Raw genomic sequence first — 16,733 nt, 5'->3', positions numbered from 1 at the left:
CATTTAGGCATAGCAGCTACTCACTAACCTGTGAAACCAAGAATGAGAATTGTGCTTAATGGGCCTCTTAAGTAATGCATGTACTCTGAGTTTCACCCATTTCTGGCATTACTGCTGATTGTGGGCTGCCATGCAGATAACTGCAATTTACAAAAATGCACAATTGTTATGAGGATTGACTACCGCTATTATCGGTGTTTGTGTGCCATTTACAATGAGAGCTGCTCTAAAATGTAATTAAGGGAACAGCTTCCTGTTTTCAGTCTCCTCTCATTCTTTAACATTTACATTAAAATAAATTACACTCACTGAATGTTGTTCAATAGTCTCAGCATAGGCCTCAGATCATCAGAAATTCTCAAGCTGGCAAATTTTTATTTCTCTGTGTGTGTGTGTAATACGATATAGACTGGTCCATGATGTCAGGTCTGGCCAAACTGTGTCTAGCACAGGACTTAGAAAGAAAGAGTGAGAGTGTGTATGTGAGGGAGAGGAGTATCAAAAGTACACATTCCTGGTATTCCCCTGGCCCTGGTCTCAGTTGGGTCTTTCCAGGCCCTGGTGTAAATCAGAGCAGCCTTCAGGCTACTCTTGCCTGTGCCCATTCCCCACAATCCCTAAGGGATGATCTGGCAGTTGAGGATTACTGGAGCACAGGGGCTCCCTGGCTACTCCCCTTTTAACCTGTGAATCCCCCTACCCTGCTACTACAGCAGACCAGCGCCATCTAGGGATGCAGTCCATGCCGAGATAATCCTGAGGGGGTTCAGTTCCTCTGGTTTTCTGGCTGATTTGTGCCTGACAGCACTGGTAAATCCTCTGTTTACCCACACTAAAGCTAGAGCATGGGCCGCTGCATTGCAGACTTGGTCACTCTGCCTCTCAATCCTCTCTCAATCTCTTCTCTTCTATTCTAATCGACGTAGGTCCTTGTACCCTCTAAGTGGTCAGCCTCCAAGCACATACTCCGCTCCTTCCATCAGGCCCATAAAATGTGACCTTCTCCTCAAATTAGCAGCGTCTTAGATAGAGTTTGTCATCATGCCTCAGTGCCTCTTGTCTTGTCTTAGATCTAGTGCCATTTGTGATGGTGATATTTATGGTGTGGACACCTTCACTTAGGAACTGGGCTGACACCAACAACTCATTTCACATAGGCCATTAGAGTAATGACTTTTGGTCACTATTGAGTGGTGTCTTAGACTGATAACACAGACATAAAAGCTGCTATATTTATTATCCTACAGTCCGTCTCTTGAACCATCCAGTCCCCATTAAGTCTCCAGCTCCATTCACAAATCTTCCCTGGCTTGTCTCCTGCAGTCGAGTCTTGTTCAGTTCCTCCAGAAGCTGTAAGTGGTGCAGAGCACATTCAGAGCTTTGGGAACACTCTCTGGCTTCCTTGGAGCTGAGCCACATCTTCCGGACATCACGTGTGGAAGGCAACCCACAGGTAGGGTGACCAGATAGCAAGTGTAAAAACATTGGGATGGAAGTGGGGGGGTAATAGACACCTAAATAAGACAAAGCCCTGAATATTGGGACTGTCCCTAGAAAATGGGGACATCTGGTAACCTTATGTACAGGTGCCAGTGCTTTAGCTGAGTGGACAATACTGAAGGACGTGTCCAGGTGTTGCTGGCAACATTAAGGCTTCAGCTCATCCTGAAAGGTCACGTTAAAGGCTTATATTTGCCTCTGCACAGATAACAAGACATTTCATGTTCAGGATTTCCAGGGTTTCAACCTACTCCACAGAAACAGCTGTTAGTAAATCTGTGACAACAGATGTTGGGATATTCAGTGTTCTGTGCACTAATCTCTTGCTCTGCCCTGCACAATTAGACATTTTTCTCAGGGTGAAGTTCGGACAAATATTCTCAGAACAATGTGCAGTAAACTACTCTGGGTCATTCTGGACTAAGGAGCCCTAGGCAGACTGCCCACTTTTCCAGTCAATTGACCTTATTTAAAGAGCTCTGTCGAGACAATAATTTCTTGCTTTGGCTTTTCCCTCTGCTGCTATTGTGCATCATGGGATTGTCAGCAGGATAAAAACCTGAAGGGTTTACGTATTCCCAGGATGAAAAAGCAAAGAACAGCCCATCCGAGGCTGTGTTAGGATAATTTCTATTACTACACAAAGGGCTCAATCCAGCTCTCAGGAAAATAGGTGTAAGTTACAACGTAACTTGTAAATATCAGCTTCTCTGTGTGAGAGATACAGCTATATATGAGACCGGATAAGTCAACAAATGCACAGGACTAGCACCAAAGGAAGCCACATCTGGTTTTTATGCTGTTGTTTAATATCCAGTGTTGTTTAGCTTGTGGCTTTGGAAGCAATACTTTCTAGAGAAGGGTCCAAGCCACCACGTCAATGTCTACACTAGAACTGGAGGCATATTTTCCAGCCTGGTCAGACATAATTTTGTTTGGGCCCATTATAAAGACAAGGGATGTTTGGAAAATAAAGTGAGATCCGTGTTTGGATTTTGAATCCTTCCATAGTCCAGGCTAATCTCTATGGTTTGGGAGACTCGCCTAACAGCATGGATTGATTGTGTGCCCATAAAATCAACTCATCAGACAGCTACAAGGACCAGCTCTGGCTCTCTGTTTGGCCCTGTCCTTCCTCATCTCTCTTCTGTTCAGTTTTTCATTCACCTCATTCTGTTTCCAGGAACATCTTCCCTGGTGTGGAAATCAGTGAGCATTAAGACTGGTTGCTTTTATTATTTGAAATTCACAACAGTGAATATTGAAAACATTCCATAAAAAAGCAATCATCAGTCACCTCTGTTACCATGCCTCAGTGGGTCACAGCTGAGGATAAACCCCTGAGAAATAGCACACTGGTGAACAAGAAGTAAAAAATGCAGCCTCCTTAGGCATCCCAGCCCTTATTTCACCACCCAGACGCTAGACTTTATGATGAGTGGTTAATGAAAACCAATTTAATCAAACAAAAGGTTCTTCTGATCTCAAGAGACCAGCCACACAGCCAGGTCAATATATATCACAGATCTTACTCAGTAATCACACTGTTGCCAATCCTTCAATAGCTAAAATCTAAAGGTTTATTTATAAAGAAGAGGAGAGTTAAAATGGTTAATAGATTATATACCTACAATCATTGCAAAGTTCTTATCAGATTTGTAGCCGTGATGGAATAAACTGCTAGTTTGAAAAAGTCTCTCTGGAACTTACCCAGCTAGCTTGGGGGTTATCAGTCCTTGTTTAGAGCTTCCTTGTTAGAAATCCAGTCCAGAGAACTGAAGCAGGAAATGAAGAAAAAAATCGAGATGTTTCCTCTCCCCATGAGTGTAATTCTGTTGTTCCGAACAAAACTCCCAGTCTCAGTTTGTGGAAAATTACAGGCACAAGATGGGGACCAGGGTCACATGAGCAAGTCACAGGCCCTTTCATGACTTTAACTCACAGCCTCCAAGTGGGCAATGGCTACTCCTAAGTTGTCCACAGGAAGCCTTGCTGGGCAGCACGAGTTTCTTCTATGGCCCATAGAGTTCTTTAATGGGCCATCAGCTTGAATAGTTGATTTGTAATGTGCTGGCCAGACTGGATGTAAATTACTTTGGGGGTATTATCCCAGGAGTAAACACATTTGAAATGTAGATACATAGTCAATATTCATAACTTTTTAGATACAAAAATGGTACATGCATATAAACGGTACTTTGGATATACTTTGTACAAAATTTGTTGCAATTGTATAACCATGGGAACAACAATGATCTACACGATCATATTTCCATCATACAGCATCACAACCTCTAAAATGGAAGCTGAATCTTACAATCAGTTAAGCTGTTTGACAGTAATGTCAGGATACAGAGTTTTCCCTCTAATGCTATTTGTATTGCAATAGTGGCTAGAAGCCCATCCTCAGTGTGCTAGGTGCTGTACATGGTGTGGAATTCTGTGCCCTGCTGCAGCTCATGTATGCTGCTCTGGCAATAAAGAGAGGCTAGAAATAGCCCATAAGGGTTCAAGGGAGAATTCCCCCAGTGCAGGCTGTATGTGAGACATACTGCTAGGGTACAATCCTGACTAATGTGCAGCTGTTGCCCCTGCCCTACAACCTTGCCTTACAATGCCTTGCCGAAATACCTCCCACCTTAACCTCTCACAGACGGCTTTCCTGCATGCATGCCACACCCTGAGCATCTGTGTGTAACTGCAGCCTGCCAGCCATGTGTGGATTACACTCTGGCTCTTTCCAGTCTTGGTTCTACTGCAGGATGACCCCAACACACCCCCAGGCCTAGATTTCCTCTCCAAAAATATATGCCCTGAACTGCCTGGCATTCTCCTGGATAGTACAAAAGATTTTAAGTCCGTTATTCTTTAAAGGGAATAATATGCCAGTTTATTATCTGAAATAGTTATTCAGACATTTAAATTTAAACACACTGGGTTAGATAAAACAGTAAAACAAGTTTATTGTACAAAGATTTTAAGTGAGTACAAGTAATGAGGCATAAAAGTCAGATGTGCTTACAAGAAAAATAAAGGTAAAACACTTATTAATACCTAACAACAAATGATATCAAATTCAAGCAAAGTTTCTCACCACATGCTTTCAGCAGTTTTACTGATCAAAGCTCTATAGGTCAGGACCCCTCCTCCAAAGTCCAATGATTGCTTCCTTTTTTCTTCTGGAGCAGTGAATGCAATGGGCAGAGAGCTGGGTGCCATGGGATATTTGTGTTTCCTTTTTATAGTTGCAGTCCCTGTCCCGAAAAAAATTTCCAGCTGGCGCTAGGAGACAAAGTCTATGTGGAATGATGTTCCCTGCTGTTCCCCCCCCACTGTTTAAACTTCCTTTGTCTTCCCTTCCTACTTCATGACTCTGTTTACTGCTTACATGCAAATTAAGCAGAGCACACATTCCTTTGTTTAAGACAGACCTGTTTGCCAGCTTCTGTTCATGCAGGGCTGTGAAGTTTGGAACATACGTTGATAACACCGTACAGGGATATCCTCTAAATTCACGTTACAATGTTGCCATACGCCTTTTATCAGGACAATACTGACCAGCAAATTATGAGTTTTCAGATGATACCTTACAAGGCATACTTGGTACAAAGATTATTACCATAGTGTATACAGGGGTTTATTCTGTCACAGTGTGTATATAAGGTAAGAGGGGGAAGGGCCATAATACATCTGGCTATAGCCATTCTGGTGTGGACCAGAAGCCATAAGCAGCCCTGAGGAAGCTGTTGTAAACTAGAGCAGCCTCCAGGATTTCAGCAGCCTCCACAGCAGCCCAGACTTGGGATGCCCCAAAGGCATCTGAAAGCTACCTGACCTCTTTGCCTGCTGGCCTGTGCTTTCTGTGCCCCTCCAGGAGGTTTAGATCAGAACCTCAGCCACAGAGTAAGAGACAGTCCCTACCATGAAGAGCCTCTTCCCCATTTATGTTCTGGAAGGGGGCAAGCTGCCAACTAGAAGAGAGGAGCCAATCTCACCAAGAAACTCTTTCCTATAGAACAGAGTAAAGAGTGACCATGCTGTCAGTTCCAGGTGCACAGGTCACCTGAAGTATTTCTTTCCCCTGACTGGATGAGTGTAACTCTGATGTGAATATTTAGTTGCCAGTCCAAAAGTCACTATCCCCAATAGGGTGACCAGATGTCCTGATTTTATAGAGACAGTCCTGATATTTGGGCCTTTTTCTTATATAGGCATCTATTAACCCCCCCCCCCACCACCCCACCCACTCCCAATTTTTCACACTTCCTATCTGGTCACCCTAATCCCCAAGTATTCTATGGATTCATGCAATTGGACATTCTCAATTTCAATGTCCCCAAATATATGTTTTGTAAAACCAAACTTTTATAAACAGAAATGTTTCCACAATTAAAAAAAAACAACCTACTGAAGATGTTTCCTTTTAATCAAATAAACATTCCACTGCAGTATATGAAACCCAGACAAGTAGCAGGAAGGTCTTGAAAGTGAAACTAATTTTAAAAAAGTAAAACTGAGCTACTGGATGTTTATAGGCCAAGTAGAGAGAAATGTGAAACAATACACAAAACTGTGACAAAGTAATGGGATTTTAAAAATTCATTATAAAAAAAAAACTAAGCTGATATTAAGTACACAGCAAAAGAATGAAAATAGCACAAGGCAATTTTGTTTGGAAGTGTTATTATTCGAGGATAATCTGCATTTTAAAAAGCATCATAAGTCGTTCTTTAGGCTCATCCGTATATGCTTAGAGGAAGAGTCTTGGCAGAGCTGTGCTTCATAATATTTGGAAAGGATGCTGTATGTTTCACTGTTTGCCCGGGAGATCCTAGATCTGGAAAGAACAACTCCTGGAGAGGGAAAAGAGGAAGCAAGGCACAGTAACCATGGTTTCTGAGGAACTTTGCAAGGAAATGAAACAATAACAGTTTAGAAGACGAACAATTGCAGGTAAATAACATGTTGACTTGGTGTTTATGGGAATTTCCATCCTTAATGTAGTAGACGCTCGTTGCTAACTCTCCAATGAAGTGTGCTGCTTCCAAAACAAAGCAGAGTTTAGCTGCCATACCTGTGGAAGGAATGCATATGAATACCACCATTAAAAATAACTCCCAAAGAGAGGTAACTTTTGAGATAGAAATTTCCATCCTTTTGGTTTCCACACAAAGATAAATCCTGGCATTTTTTAGTTTTTAAATACCTTTAGGATACATATGTACTAGGGAACCGAGCCATTCCCATTCCTAAGTGAACTGCTTTAAGAACAAATGACTGAGTCCATCCATGCCAGCAGTGCTGACTTCTGTTCTAAACCACTGCTGTTTTCCCACACACTGATGCTAGCATTAGTCTAAACCCTTTGAACTGTAATGCCCTCTGGCTACCTATTCTGTAGTTTCTGGCACTGTTCCTACAAGCACTGGATTCTGGGAGATTTAGAAAGGTCACTCATATACTATGGAACAGATGTGGGAGGACTGTGAACCTTTTCAGTGTGAACTGTTTTAGTATTATCTACACTGGAACTAACACCTGTGCAGGCCAAAATGATTCAGACTAAGCCAGGATTTAGCTGTACTGAAATCAAGTCTCATGTAAATAGTATTCAGCATGCATGTAAACCATTTTGTGGGCACGTTATCAGTTTAACAAGCCTCTTAAATGGACCACATGGTTCTTAGCATGATAAATTTCATCAGTATAATAAAGACTACATTACAGAGGTCCTTAGATAATGGAGATGTCCACAGATCGCTAGGCTTTTCTCTTTTTCCAAAAGAATTTGTATACTAAGGAAACTGGTGTCACTGTTAGTTTCTGTAGCACTGTGGATTGACATGCTTGCTCTGTGCACCCCACACCATCCCTCCCATGTGGAACACTAGCCCCAGAGTTAGTTCTTTCAGAATCCACACATGTGTAAGCAGAGTCAGGATGAGCTCCACCCTGACATCTGGTGGTGAGGTGTGGCAAGTTGTGGAAAAGAACTTCAGGGGCTGATCTCATTTGCATAGGCACACCCACCCCACCTAGAATGAGGCCATAACTGCCCAAATGGTCACTTTGGCTGTTGTGGGATCCCCAGTGTCTCTGTTATTGGGGCGGGAAGCATAAATTGTTATTACCCTGATTATGGGAAATGTACTTGGAACTGTACTTGGCCTTTTGTTATGATGGAGGGACTCACCATCAACTAAGTAGCACTCGCTAGGTAAGGGACATGGGTTCCAAAACTCTGTGAATTGAGAGAGACTTGAGACAGGTATTTGTACCTGGTGGTGTGGGCCCCTTTGTGAGGGCCTGAAACACCAATTGCACCTCTGTCTCTCTCCACTGTGGAATGTCAGAGCTAATTTTGGGTCTATTAAGAGTCTTGCTACAGGTACTGTGCTGTATTCACTTTGGCCTTATGGTGCACCAGCACTAAGGCTCCCACTACTATGAGCTGGAATCACTGACCACTGTGTCAAGTAGTGGGGAGCCGGAAGAACTAGAGTGCAGTGGTGCTGTTCATGGATAGGCTGGCGGAGTGTTCGTGAGACGGCGAGCTGAGCAGAGCTGTTCGTGAGACGGTGGGGTGAAGTGTTTGTGAGCTGGCGAGCTGTGCAGAGCGGAGCCGGTCGTGGTGGAGCGGAGCCCTGTGGGGCAGTCAGCTTCAGGACACGTAAGGTGCCCCTTACCTCTTCCCCCCCCCCCCCCACAGGCACATTTTAGCCAGACTGGGGAGCAACACTCTGCAGATGAACTTTTGAACTCTGGGGCTGGACTTTTTGGACTTTGGGTGATTTGTGGATTGCTGGACTCAAGAGATGTTTGGGTTCTGGGACTCAAGAACCCAAGGGAAAGGATGTGGCCCAATTTGCTGGGGTGGGTCTTTGCTCATGGTTTGGTTAATAAACACTAGTTGTGGTGTTTCCCCAATTTAATGCTGATGTCCTTTACCTCATGTTATTAAAGATTCTCTGCTACACCGAGACTCTGTGCTTGCGAGAGGGGAAGTATTGCCTCTTTGAGGCGCCCAGGGGGTGTGTAAGATTTTCCCAGGTCACTGGGTGGGGGCTCGAGCCAGTTTTGCATTTGCTTTGATGAGAGGGAACCCCTGTGTACTGAACCCGGCCCTTGCTGCTATCAACTTGGCCTGGCAGAAGGGTTACACATGTAATACTTAAACAGGGTTTGTTTTATTTCACTCTGGTTAGATCACTTGCTGCTCCCTCTGGCAGAGAATACAAGATTACCCTGAAGAATAAAATGAAGGAATTAATTGACATCTTAATTAATTACAACTTTTAATTAATATTCACAAGGGCAACAAATGTTCCAGAATGAAAAACAGTGATAATTCCTGAGTTGGAAAGGGAAAGGCCCTGCTATTTAAATGAAAATCTTGTAGCTGAATGTGTGATTATAGCATGACACTGGCTGGCTCTGCTTAGTGCATGAAACTTGTATGTAAAACCATACAGCCCACTGCTTATTAATAATTCTCTATGGCTAGTGCTCCACATTGTCCACAGTATGCTAGGCATATTGCACAAACATAGTGGAAGGCACAGTCTCTGCTTCAAACAGCTTACAATCTAAAAATCTGGGCCAAACTATGTTTAACAGCAGGAATTTGCCATTCCACTGACCCAGATCACCCCCTCCTGTAGTAAGGGATGGGATCTGGGGGATGAAGGGTGGGAGGATCTGGGGGAGGAAGTCTTAGGGAGGATTCCCATGTGGCAACATCCCTAACATTTCCCCCTTACTCTCACTGCCACAGTCACTCTCATTTACATACCGTGGAGCTGGGGTCCCCCTGCAGAAAAATCCATAGGCCCCATCTCCTAACCTTAGGGGATTCTGGAGGATCTGTGGGAAGCCAGAGATATCTGGTGCCAGGCCTTATCCCTTCAAGCAGGCACTGGGCTCCAATAGTCCTCCCCTTCTGCTCTGTGGCAGCATGGTTCCATTGGCACAACCCTACCAAGGAAGAACCCTCCCACGTGGGCTTGTCCCCATCTGTTCCTCACTGTATTGCCCCTAAAGCCTCATCCCAGATAGGGGAGGTGGAAAAAGATGATAGTTTGGCCCACCCCTTCCTCCCTGAAGCCCACCTTCCTCATGGGACTCGGGCAACCCCCCTGTAGATCTCAAAGGCATAATCTGGCTCTGTGTGATCTAAAGAACCCATTAGAACCATCCAAACACTGTCCTTTTCGTAAAATATTGAGCTATGTTATTAGTGCATCAGTGTGCTTTATTTGATTTGCATAGTGGAATATATTGGTTGGATGGCTATAAAAGCTGCCCTGGGTTTTTCTGACAGGCTTGAAATATAGCCTTTGGATGTGGCTATAAAGATGGCAGCTTATTCTACTTGCTGGCACTAAAAAGCAGGAAGGGGCAATCCGCCCTGTACATCATTTAGAATTTAGTTTAACAGGAGGTTTACATGTTTATGATGACCCCTTGATCCGAAGGACATTCATAGGCTTCAAACTGTGTTGGTGAAGAATATGGTGGAGCTGCACTACAGCAAGCAAGATTTGGTGTCCTGTAAAGAAATCAATCAGGGTTGTTTTGCCATCTCAGTAGTTAATTCATCACCTTCCACAGAGCTAGTATAGCATGGCAACTTCAATGCAAGCTTTCACATGCTGTCTTACAGTATGAGTCAATATTCCTGGAATAACTTCCACTAATCTGAGAAGATAATGTAGTACCATGCCTAGCACAATGGGCATCAGAGCAAATATTAAACATTAACAATGCCCATTGAAGTGCATGACCACTCTGTTGTGGTCGCAATATTATTGCCAATGTGATGGGCATCGTTCAGTAGGATCTTGACTGAGAAGATCACTTCTTTCCATGTGGGCTGTTAGATGTTGTTCACTTTAAATCATTATGGTCCTGGAATGGATTTCAGTTGTTGAGCGAGATGTGATAGACTTGGCATCTGTTTAACAAACTTCGGAGGCATCCAGTTCCCTGATACCTATCCACAGCTTGTAGCAGGAAGTGTAATTTTTCAAATCATTTTTGGTAGTGGAGTTGTCAGATTGTGCTCTCAGTTACACCAATGCAATCCCATCAACTTCAGAGAGCAGAATTTGACCAAAAAATGCTTATTGGTTAGGTGAAGTATTACCATCAAGTAGAGTGTCTTACACAGGTTCCTCTTTGATTCTGCAGTCCTTTCACACGCAAAATAATAATAATAATAAATAATAAAACCTAACTCTTTTATGGTTCCTTTTTCAGTAGATCTCAAAACACTTTACAAAGGGTGGTAAGTATCATCCTCATTCTTCTAGATTACAATAGGGTATTTGCATGTGGAACAGCTGTAGTATTGGGTGGTGTTGGTATAGTCCAAAGCAGAGCCTACAGCTGGTCAAACCTGGAAAGAAAAACTTATGTATGAACACTATCTTTGGCAACATTTTCTGACCAACTTCTGAGCTGGTCCGAGCATCGTTAACAAACCCCCACCTTATATGGCAAGGCCCTGATCCTGCAATGAGCTCCATGCAGGTTCTGTTGCTCACATGGAACCCAGCTGATTTCAGTGGGGCTCCACACTAGAATAAGGTTTTGTCTATGCAGAGCCCATTGCAGGACAGTTAGTGAAGGAATTTACTGCAATCCCATCTTTGCCTATTAAGTGTCTTCTGCTTCTGAACCAACGTAAACTTCAATATTAATTTTAAAATATTGCTGGCATTTATCAAAGTAATTACTGTGACCATGTAAAACTCCAGACACCATAAATACTGTTGATACTGTAGATTGAATGCTCCCTAGGTACCTATTACTGATGCTACAAAACATACTTGCAGACAAGGATATTTTTCTCCAACCTCAGCATTAGCTGGGCTCATGCAAAACTGATGCAGCACATGGCTGCAGAGTCCCGAAAATGACCAGTGTTCTTTGTCAAACCCCATCCATCTTTATCAATGACTATTTGTACTGAGAGGAAAAATACTTGCATATTTTGAATGCTGGGCAAATAGATCCACAAGCTGTAAGGGGGGGGGGGGAATTAACTGCTGTGGTGGCTTTTCTGATCACTCATCCTCTGAAAAGCAGATGGTGTTTTTAAGATGTTTCGGGTTGGTCACCCAAAAGCGAAGCACCCAAAATTACTATTTGCTATAGAAAATGTTGGCTCTGACATCTTAGTGCACACAAGAATGTGTGTACTGTACAGTACACACTGGCCATACTTCTATCAGTCCATCCCTTTTTTTTATTAATGGGATAAATGAAAGTAGTCTCTGCCCCTTCCCCGCGTCCCCCCCCCCCCCCCCGGAATGGAGATAAACCGTTTTATAGCATATGAAAATGTTGGGGAATTGTTGGATAGCTGGATCTTATTTGGCATTGGGGGAATTATGTGCTGAGTTGTCAACAAAAATGTATTTTCCGTTGTAGAGGAAATACTTACAAAAAGAAACCAAGCCAAAACAAAAAAAAGCGCTGTCTAATTATCTCTATTTAAGCCATTTCCTGTTGCTGATTGGGCTTACAGTCTAAGAGGAAAGTTGATTTTTTTTGTTGCTAATGCTGTGAAGGAGCAAAGAATTGAACACTCTGGTTAAATTTTTCAAAAGTGAGTAGTTATTTGGCTGAGAGTGGGTCAAAAAATCGGCTTTTTTCTATGGAAAACAATTACAAACATTAAAAATGCAATTTTTCATTGACATTTTCCACGGTAAAGTTTGACTTTTAAGTATAAACAAACCAACCCAAAATATTTCCACTAAAACCAGAAGTGGTTTGATTCAGAAATACTGCCACAGTGCCTCATGGGAACTCAAGTTAGGTTGTCTCATGCTCTCATTTTCCCCTATAGCCTGTGCTCCCTTGGTGGACTATATCTTCCATAATGCACCATGGTGTCCCCCTCTTGGTGCAGAAATGTGGTTGCATCATGGGAGTCTCTGAATATGGTGCAGTCTAGCTGGGGAGTCCAGCCCATAGAGGAGAATGGGGACATGAGAAAACTGAACTACAACTCCCATGAGGAATTGTGGGTTTTTTTTTTCTTTAGAGAAAATTGTCCATGTACAGCAGTAAAAAATTGATTAAAAATTTTCCACAGATGCTTTTTCAAATATCTGTTTCGAGTGCCCAACCTGAGACGCCTTTAAAAAGGCCTGAGTTTAAGTTCTGAGCCCCTGCCCTATTAAAAAAAATCAGGCCCCTTCAAGGGGTTCCGGGTTGGGCACCCAAAACCACTAGTCATTTCTGAAAACTTTGGCCTCTTGTTTTGGGATGGATCAAGTAAAGGATGGAAAGTACAAAGTGATCTTTATGGAGACCCTCTGGCCTCACATCACCAAGTCAGTGAGGTGGGGGTGAGCAGTCCGTATAGAAGGCTGTCCTTCAGCATAACACAGTGCACTCAGAGTGACATAAATTCCAGTCGCATGGCATTAGTTGAGAGTCACGGCTGTTAATATTATCGACTGTGATCCTAGAAACTCTTCTGCACCTGTTTAAGCATATATGTAGCCCACTGACCTCAGAATTAGGTATGCACTTCAGTACCTCTCTGAGGCCTCAGCTCAGGACAGCACCTATGTATATGCTTAACTTTAAGTATGTGCTTAAGTCTCATTGTGTTCCAAAGTTAGGCAAGTGCGTAAGTGCTTTCCTGAACAGGAAGGCTTTCGTGAATTGAGTCCTTAATGTGTAGCCGTGGCTGTGGCTGTAATACACAAGTGCTAATTTTACCCCTTTCCTTAAAATGATGCATCTTCTGGCACGTCCATGGCAACTTGCGTCAAATTTGCTTTTAGTTAGACGTACTGGCTTAAGTTGATTTTGTGCCCCGCTGGGGGTCACCCAGACCAGTAAGGGGACATGTCACCACCTGCCCTGTCCCCCTGGATGCTTCTGGGCTGTGCCAGTTTGGCTCAGAGACCTGACGCCAGCAGCCTGCTCACAGTCCAGTGGTTTCACCCTGGCTTCCACCAGCCTGTTACTCCTTGCAGGGTGACCCCAACAGCCCTTCCAGTCCCAAGTCTCCCCCAAATCATCTTCCCCGGCAGTGTTCAGTCCCTCGCACTGGACTCTCCCAAAAGTCATCAAAGTCGCTGTCACCAACCTGTTAGTGTGGCTGAGGATTTTACCCCTTCAGTTTGATACACAGCACCAAGATGGTTTTGTAACAAAGCAAGGATGAGTTGATTAACAAAGAGCAGATATGTAAGTGATAACAAGTAAGAATAGAAGAGACAGGTCTGGTTATAAGTAAAACAAAACACGCTTTCTACTGACTAAAACTTAATTACAGCAAGTTACAACCTTTATCAAAGCAGTTTTCTTTCTTACATCAACTTACTAGCATCCTTAGTCTTCTAGACTAGGAGTCCAATGGTCACACAATTGAAAAATACTGTTCCCATTGTTCCCTATGTGCGGGATGCCATATTGACTTTTTGCTTCTGCTTATATTTCCCAAAACTCATTGATTTGACCCCAGGGTCAGAATGACCTTTTGCTGATCTACCCTTCCTGTGGATTTCTCACCCCTCTGTTGATTCATATGTAAATGAAGCTTCCATTGTTTTGATTCTATAATGCTTAATTTATATAAGAGACAGGTAGATATCTGCCTTCCCTCCTGTCTGGGAGAAAACCTGTTTCTCCCTGTGTTTGGTCACAAGTTTTAAAGCATAATATCGGTGAGTATCCATAATTCCTCATAGTGTTGTTAAGTACATTTCACATGAGATTAATCATGAATGTGTCACCAGCTTTTGTAAAAGACAGGGTTTCATAAAAGACCTTACTCAATACACTTCTATAGTACAGTAATATTGTATACTTCGTGCCACTCTGGTCTCCCAGGTTTAAGAAAAATGGATTTGAAGTGGACGGGGCAGAGAAGGGCTGCTAGGATGATCAGAGGAATGGGTCAGGATGGAATTTTCCCTTGGGTCAGATTGGCAGAGACCCTGTGGGGATTTTTGCCTTCCTCTGCAGCATGGGGCTCAGGTCACTTGCAGATTTAAACTAGTGTAAATGGTAGATTCTCTGTAACTTTAAGTCTTTACAGCATGATTTGAGAACTTCTGCAACTCATCTGAGGCTAGGGATCTTTACAGGAGTGGGTGGGTGAGGTTCTGTGGCCTGCAATGTGCAGGAGGTCAGAATAGATTATCATAATGGTGCCTTCTGGCCTTAAAGTCTGCATCTCTACAATCACTTGATTCAATTGCTTATTCTTTGGGGTTCAGATCCCTTGTTCTCCCCCTGGGGTGTCTGGACCTGACTGTAACACACCTTCCTTCGTAAAATATATAGAGAGATAGATATTATCTTTCTCTCTCTATTGTCACCAGAAAAAAAAATTATGGGCCAGATCCAGAACTAGTGTAAATTGTTGTGGTTCCATTGACTTCAATGGAGCTACACTGATTTATTCCAGCTGAGGCTCTGGCTCCACAAACATAAATAAATCAGTATATTTTAATGATGATTTAAAATTTTGTTTTACTTCATATTGTGTTTCACTAGAGAATGGAGTTTTGTATATTTCCAACAGGAAAAGATTCAATATACATTTCGCAATATTTCTGGTCTTTTAACCAAGTCATCTGTGATCATCTTTTGCAGCTGGGATGGGTTGTTGCTGCTTGTTTAAGAACATGTGGTCATTATGGAAGATAAATGATGGTCTTTGGAGTCCATGGTTGAAGCACATATTAGTCTCCAGTAAATGATGTATCAAAAATATTCAGCTTGCAAAAAGATAATGGTGGTTCCTATTTGAAAATGCAGAAAAATGCACATAGCTGGAGCACAAAAGGATCTCATCAATATCTCTGTTCCTTGAAAACTAACCTGTCAAGAAGAAAATGTTGAGGAGATGGAGATATTTATGCACTCACAGCACTGATCATTATGATGTAAGGGACTATTAATGCAAACTTAAAATATTAAGATGTGCAAGTGTATCACATAATTGTTTTTTGGCACAGCCTAGGAATGCTCTTCAAAAAAAAAATATTAAGAAATTGCTCATTGCACATCCCTGACCTCAGACGATTCTGCCTTTCCCCATTTCACTCTTATCCGTAACTTTAATAGTCATGCTTGATTTGACTCTTCTGTAATTAATTGATGGTAAATTCCTTAGCCCAGTGCACCACCTGCATCAGGGCTGTGTGTGGTGAGGGCTTTAGGTGAAAGAGTAGCAGTCATGGAGCAGAATTCTGTCTTCTTGGCTGCAGTAGCCTCTGTGGCTTGCTCTGCAGGGTGAAAGTCTGATGGTTTCAACAAATGGCAGATCCACTAGCTCCACTTCTGCTGCTCTCTTGACCTGCCCCTGCACACCAGCTTGGGAGCAGTGGAAAAGTGAGCCCCCACATAGCTTAGTCCCAGGAAACAGAAAATACAGTTCTCCGGAGGCTCTCAGAGAGCATCCTGCCAGTCATGGCCTCTCTGATAATGACAGGGATTCATCTGGAGTGCCTCTGCTGACTGCAGCGTTGGTCAGAAATGTATCGGGTTCAGTGTTTTCCAGGGAGGTTTCTCTGGCCTGGGGGGAAGGGAGAGAGAGTCCAGAATGGCCAGGTGGCTAGGGGCACTCACCCGGGATGAGGGGGGCACTCACTGGAGCACTGTCATGGATGGGTACAAGCTGTTCAGGAAGGACAGGTACGGGAGGAAAGGTGGAGGAGTTGAATTGTATGTAAGAGAGTGGTATGATTGCTCAAAGCTCCAGGATGAAACTGGAGAGAAGCCTGTTGAGAGTCTTTGGGTTAAGTTTAGAGGTAAGCGCAACAAAGGTGATGTTGTGGTGGGCATGTGCTATAGACCACCGGATCAGAAGGATGAAGGTAGATGAAGCTTTCTTCAGACAACTAACTGAAGTTTCCAGATCACAGGCCCTGGGTCTCATGGGGGACTTCAATCACCCTGACATCTGCTGGGAGAGCAATACAGCAATGCACAGATAATCCAGGAAGTTTTTGGAGAGTGTTGGGGACAACTTCCTGGTACAAATGCTGGAGGAACCAACTAGGGGCCATGCTCCTCTTGACCTGCTGCTTACAAACAGGGAAGAATTGGTAGGGGAAGTAGAGGTGGGTGTCAATCTAGGAAACAGTGACCATAAGATGGTTGAGTTCAGGATCCTGACAAAAGGAAGAAAGGAGAGTAGCAAAATATGGACCCTGGACATCAGAAAAGCAGACTTAGACTCCCTTAGGGAACTGATG

This window comes from Lepidochelys kempii, chromosome 6, assembly GCF_965140265.1.
Source record: "Lepidochelys kempii isolate rLepKem1 chromosome 6, rLepKem1.hap2, whole genome shotgun sequence".
Classification (NCBI taxonomy): Eukaryota; Metazoa; Chordata; order Testudines; family Cheloniidae; genus Lepidochelys; species Lepidochelys kempii.
This window is presented reverse-complemented; position numbering follows the sequence as displayed.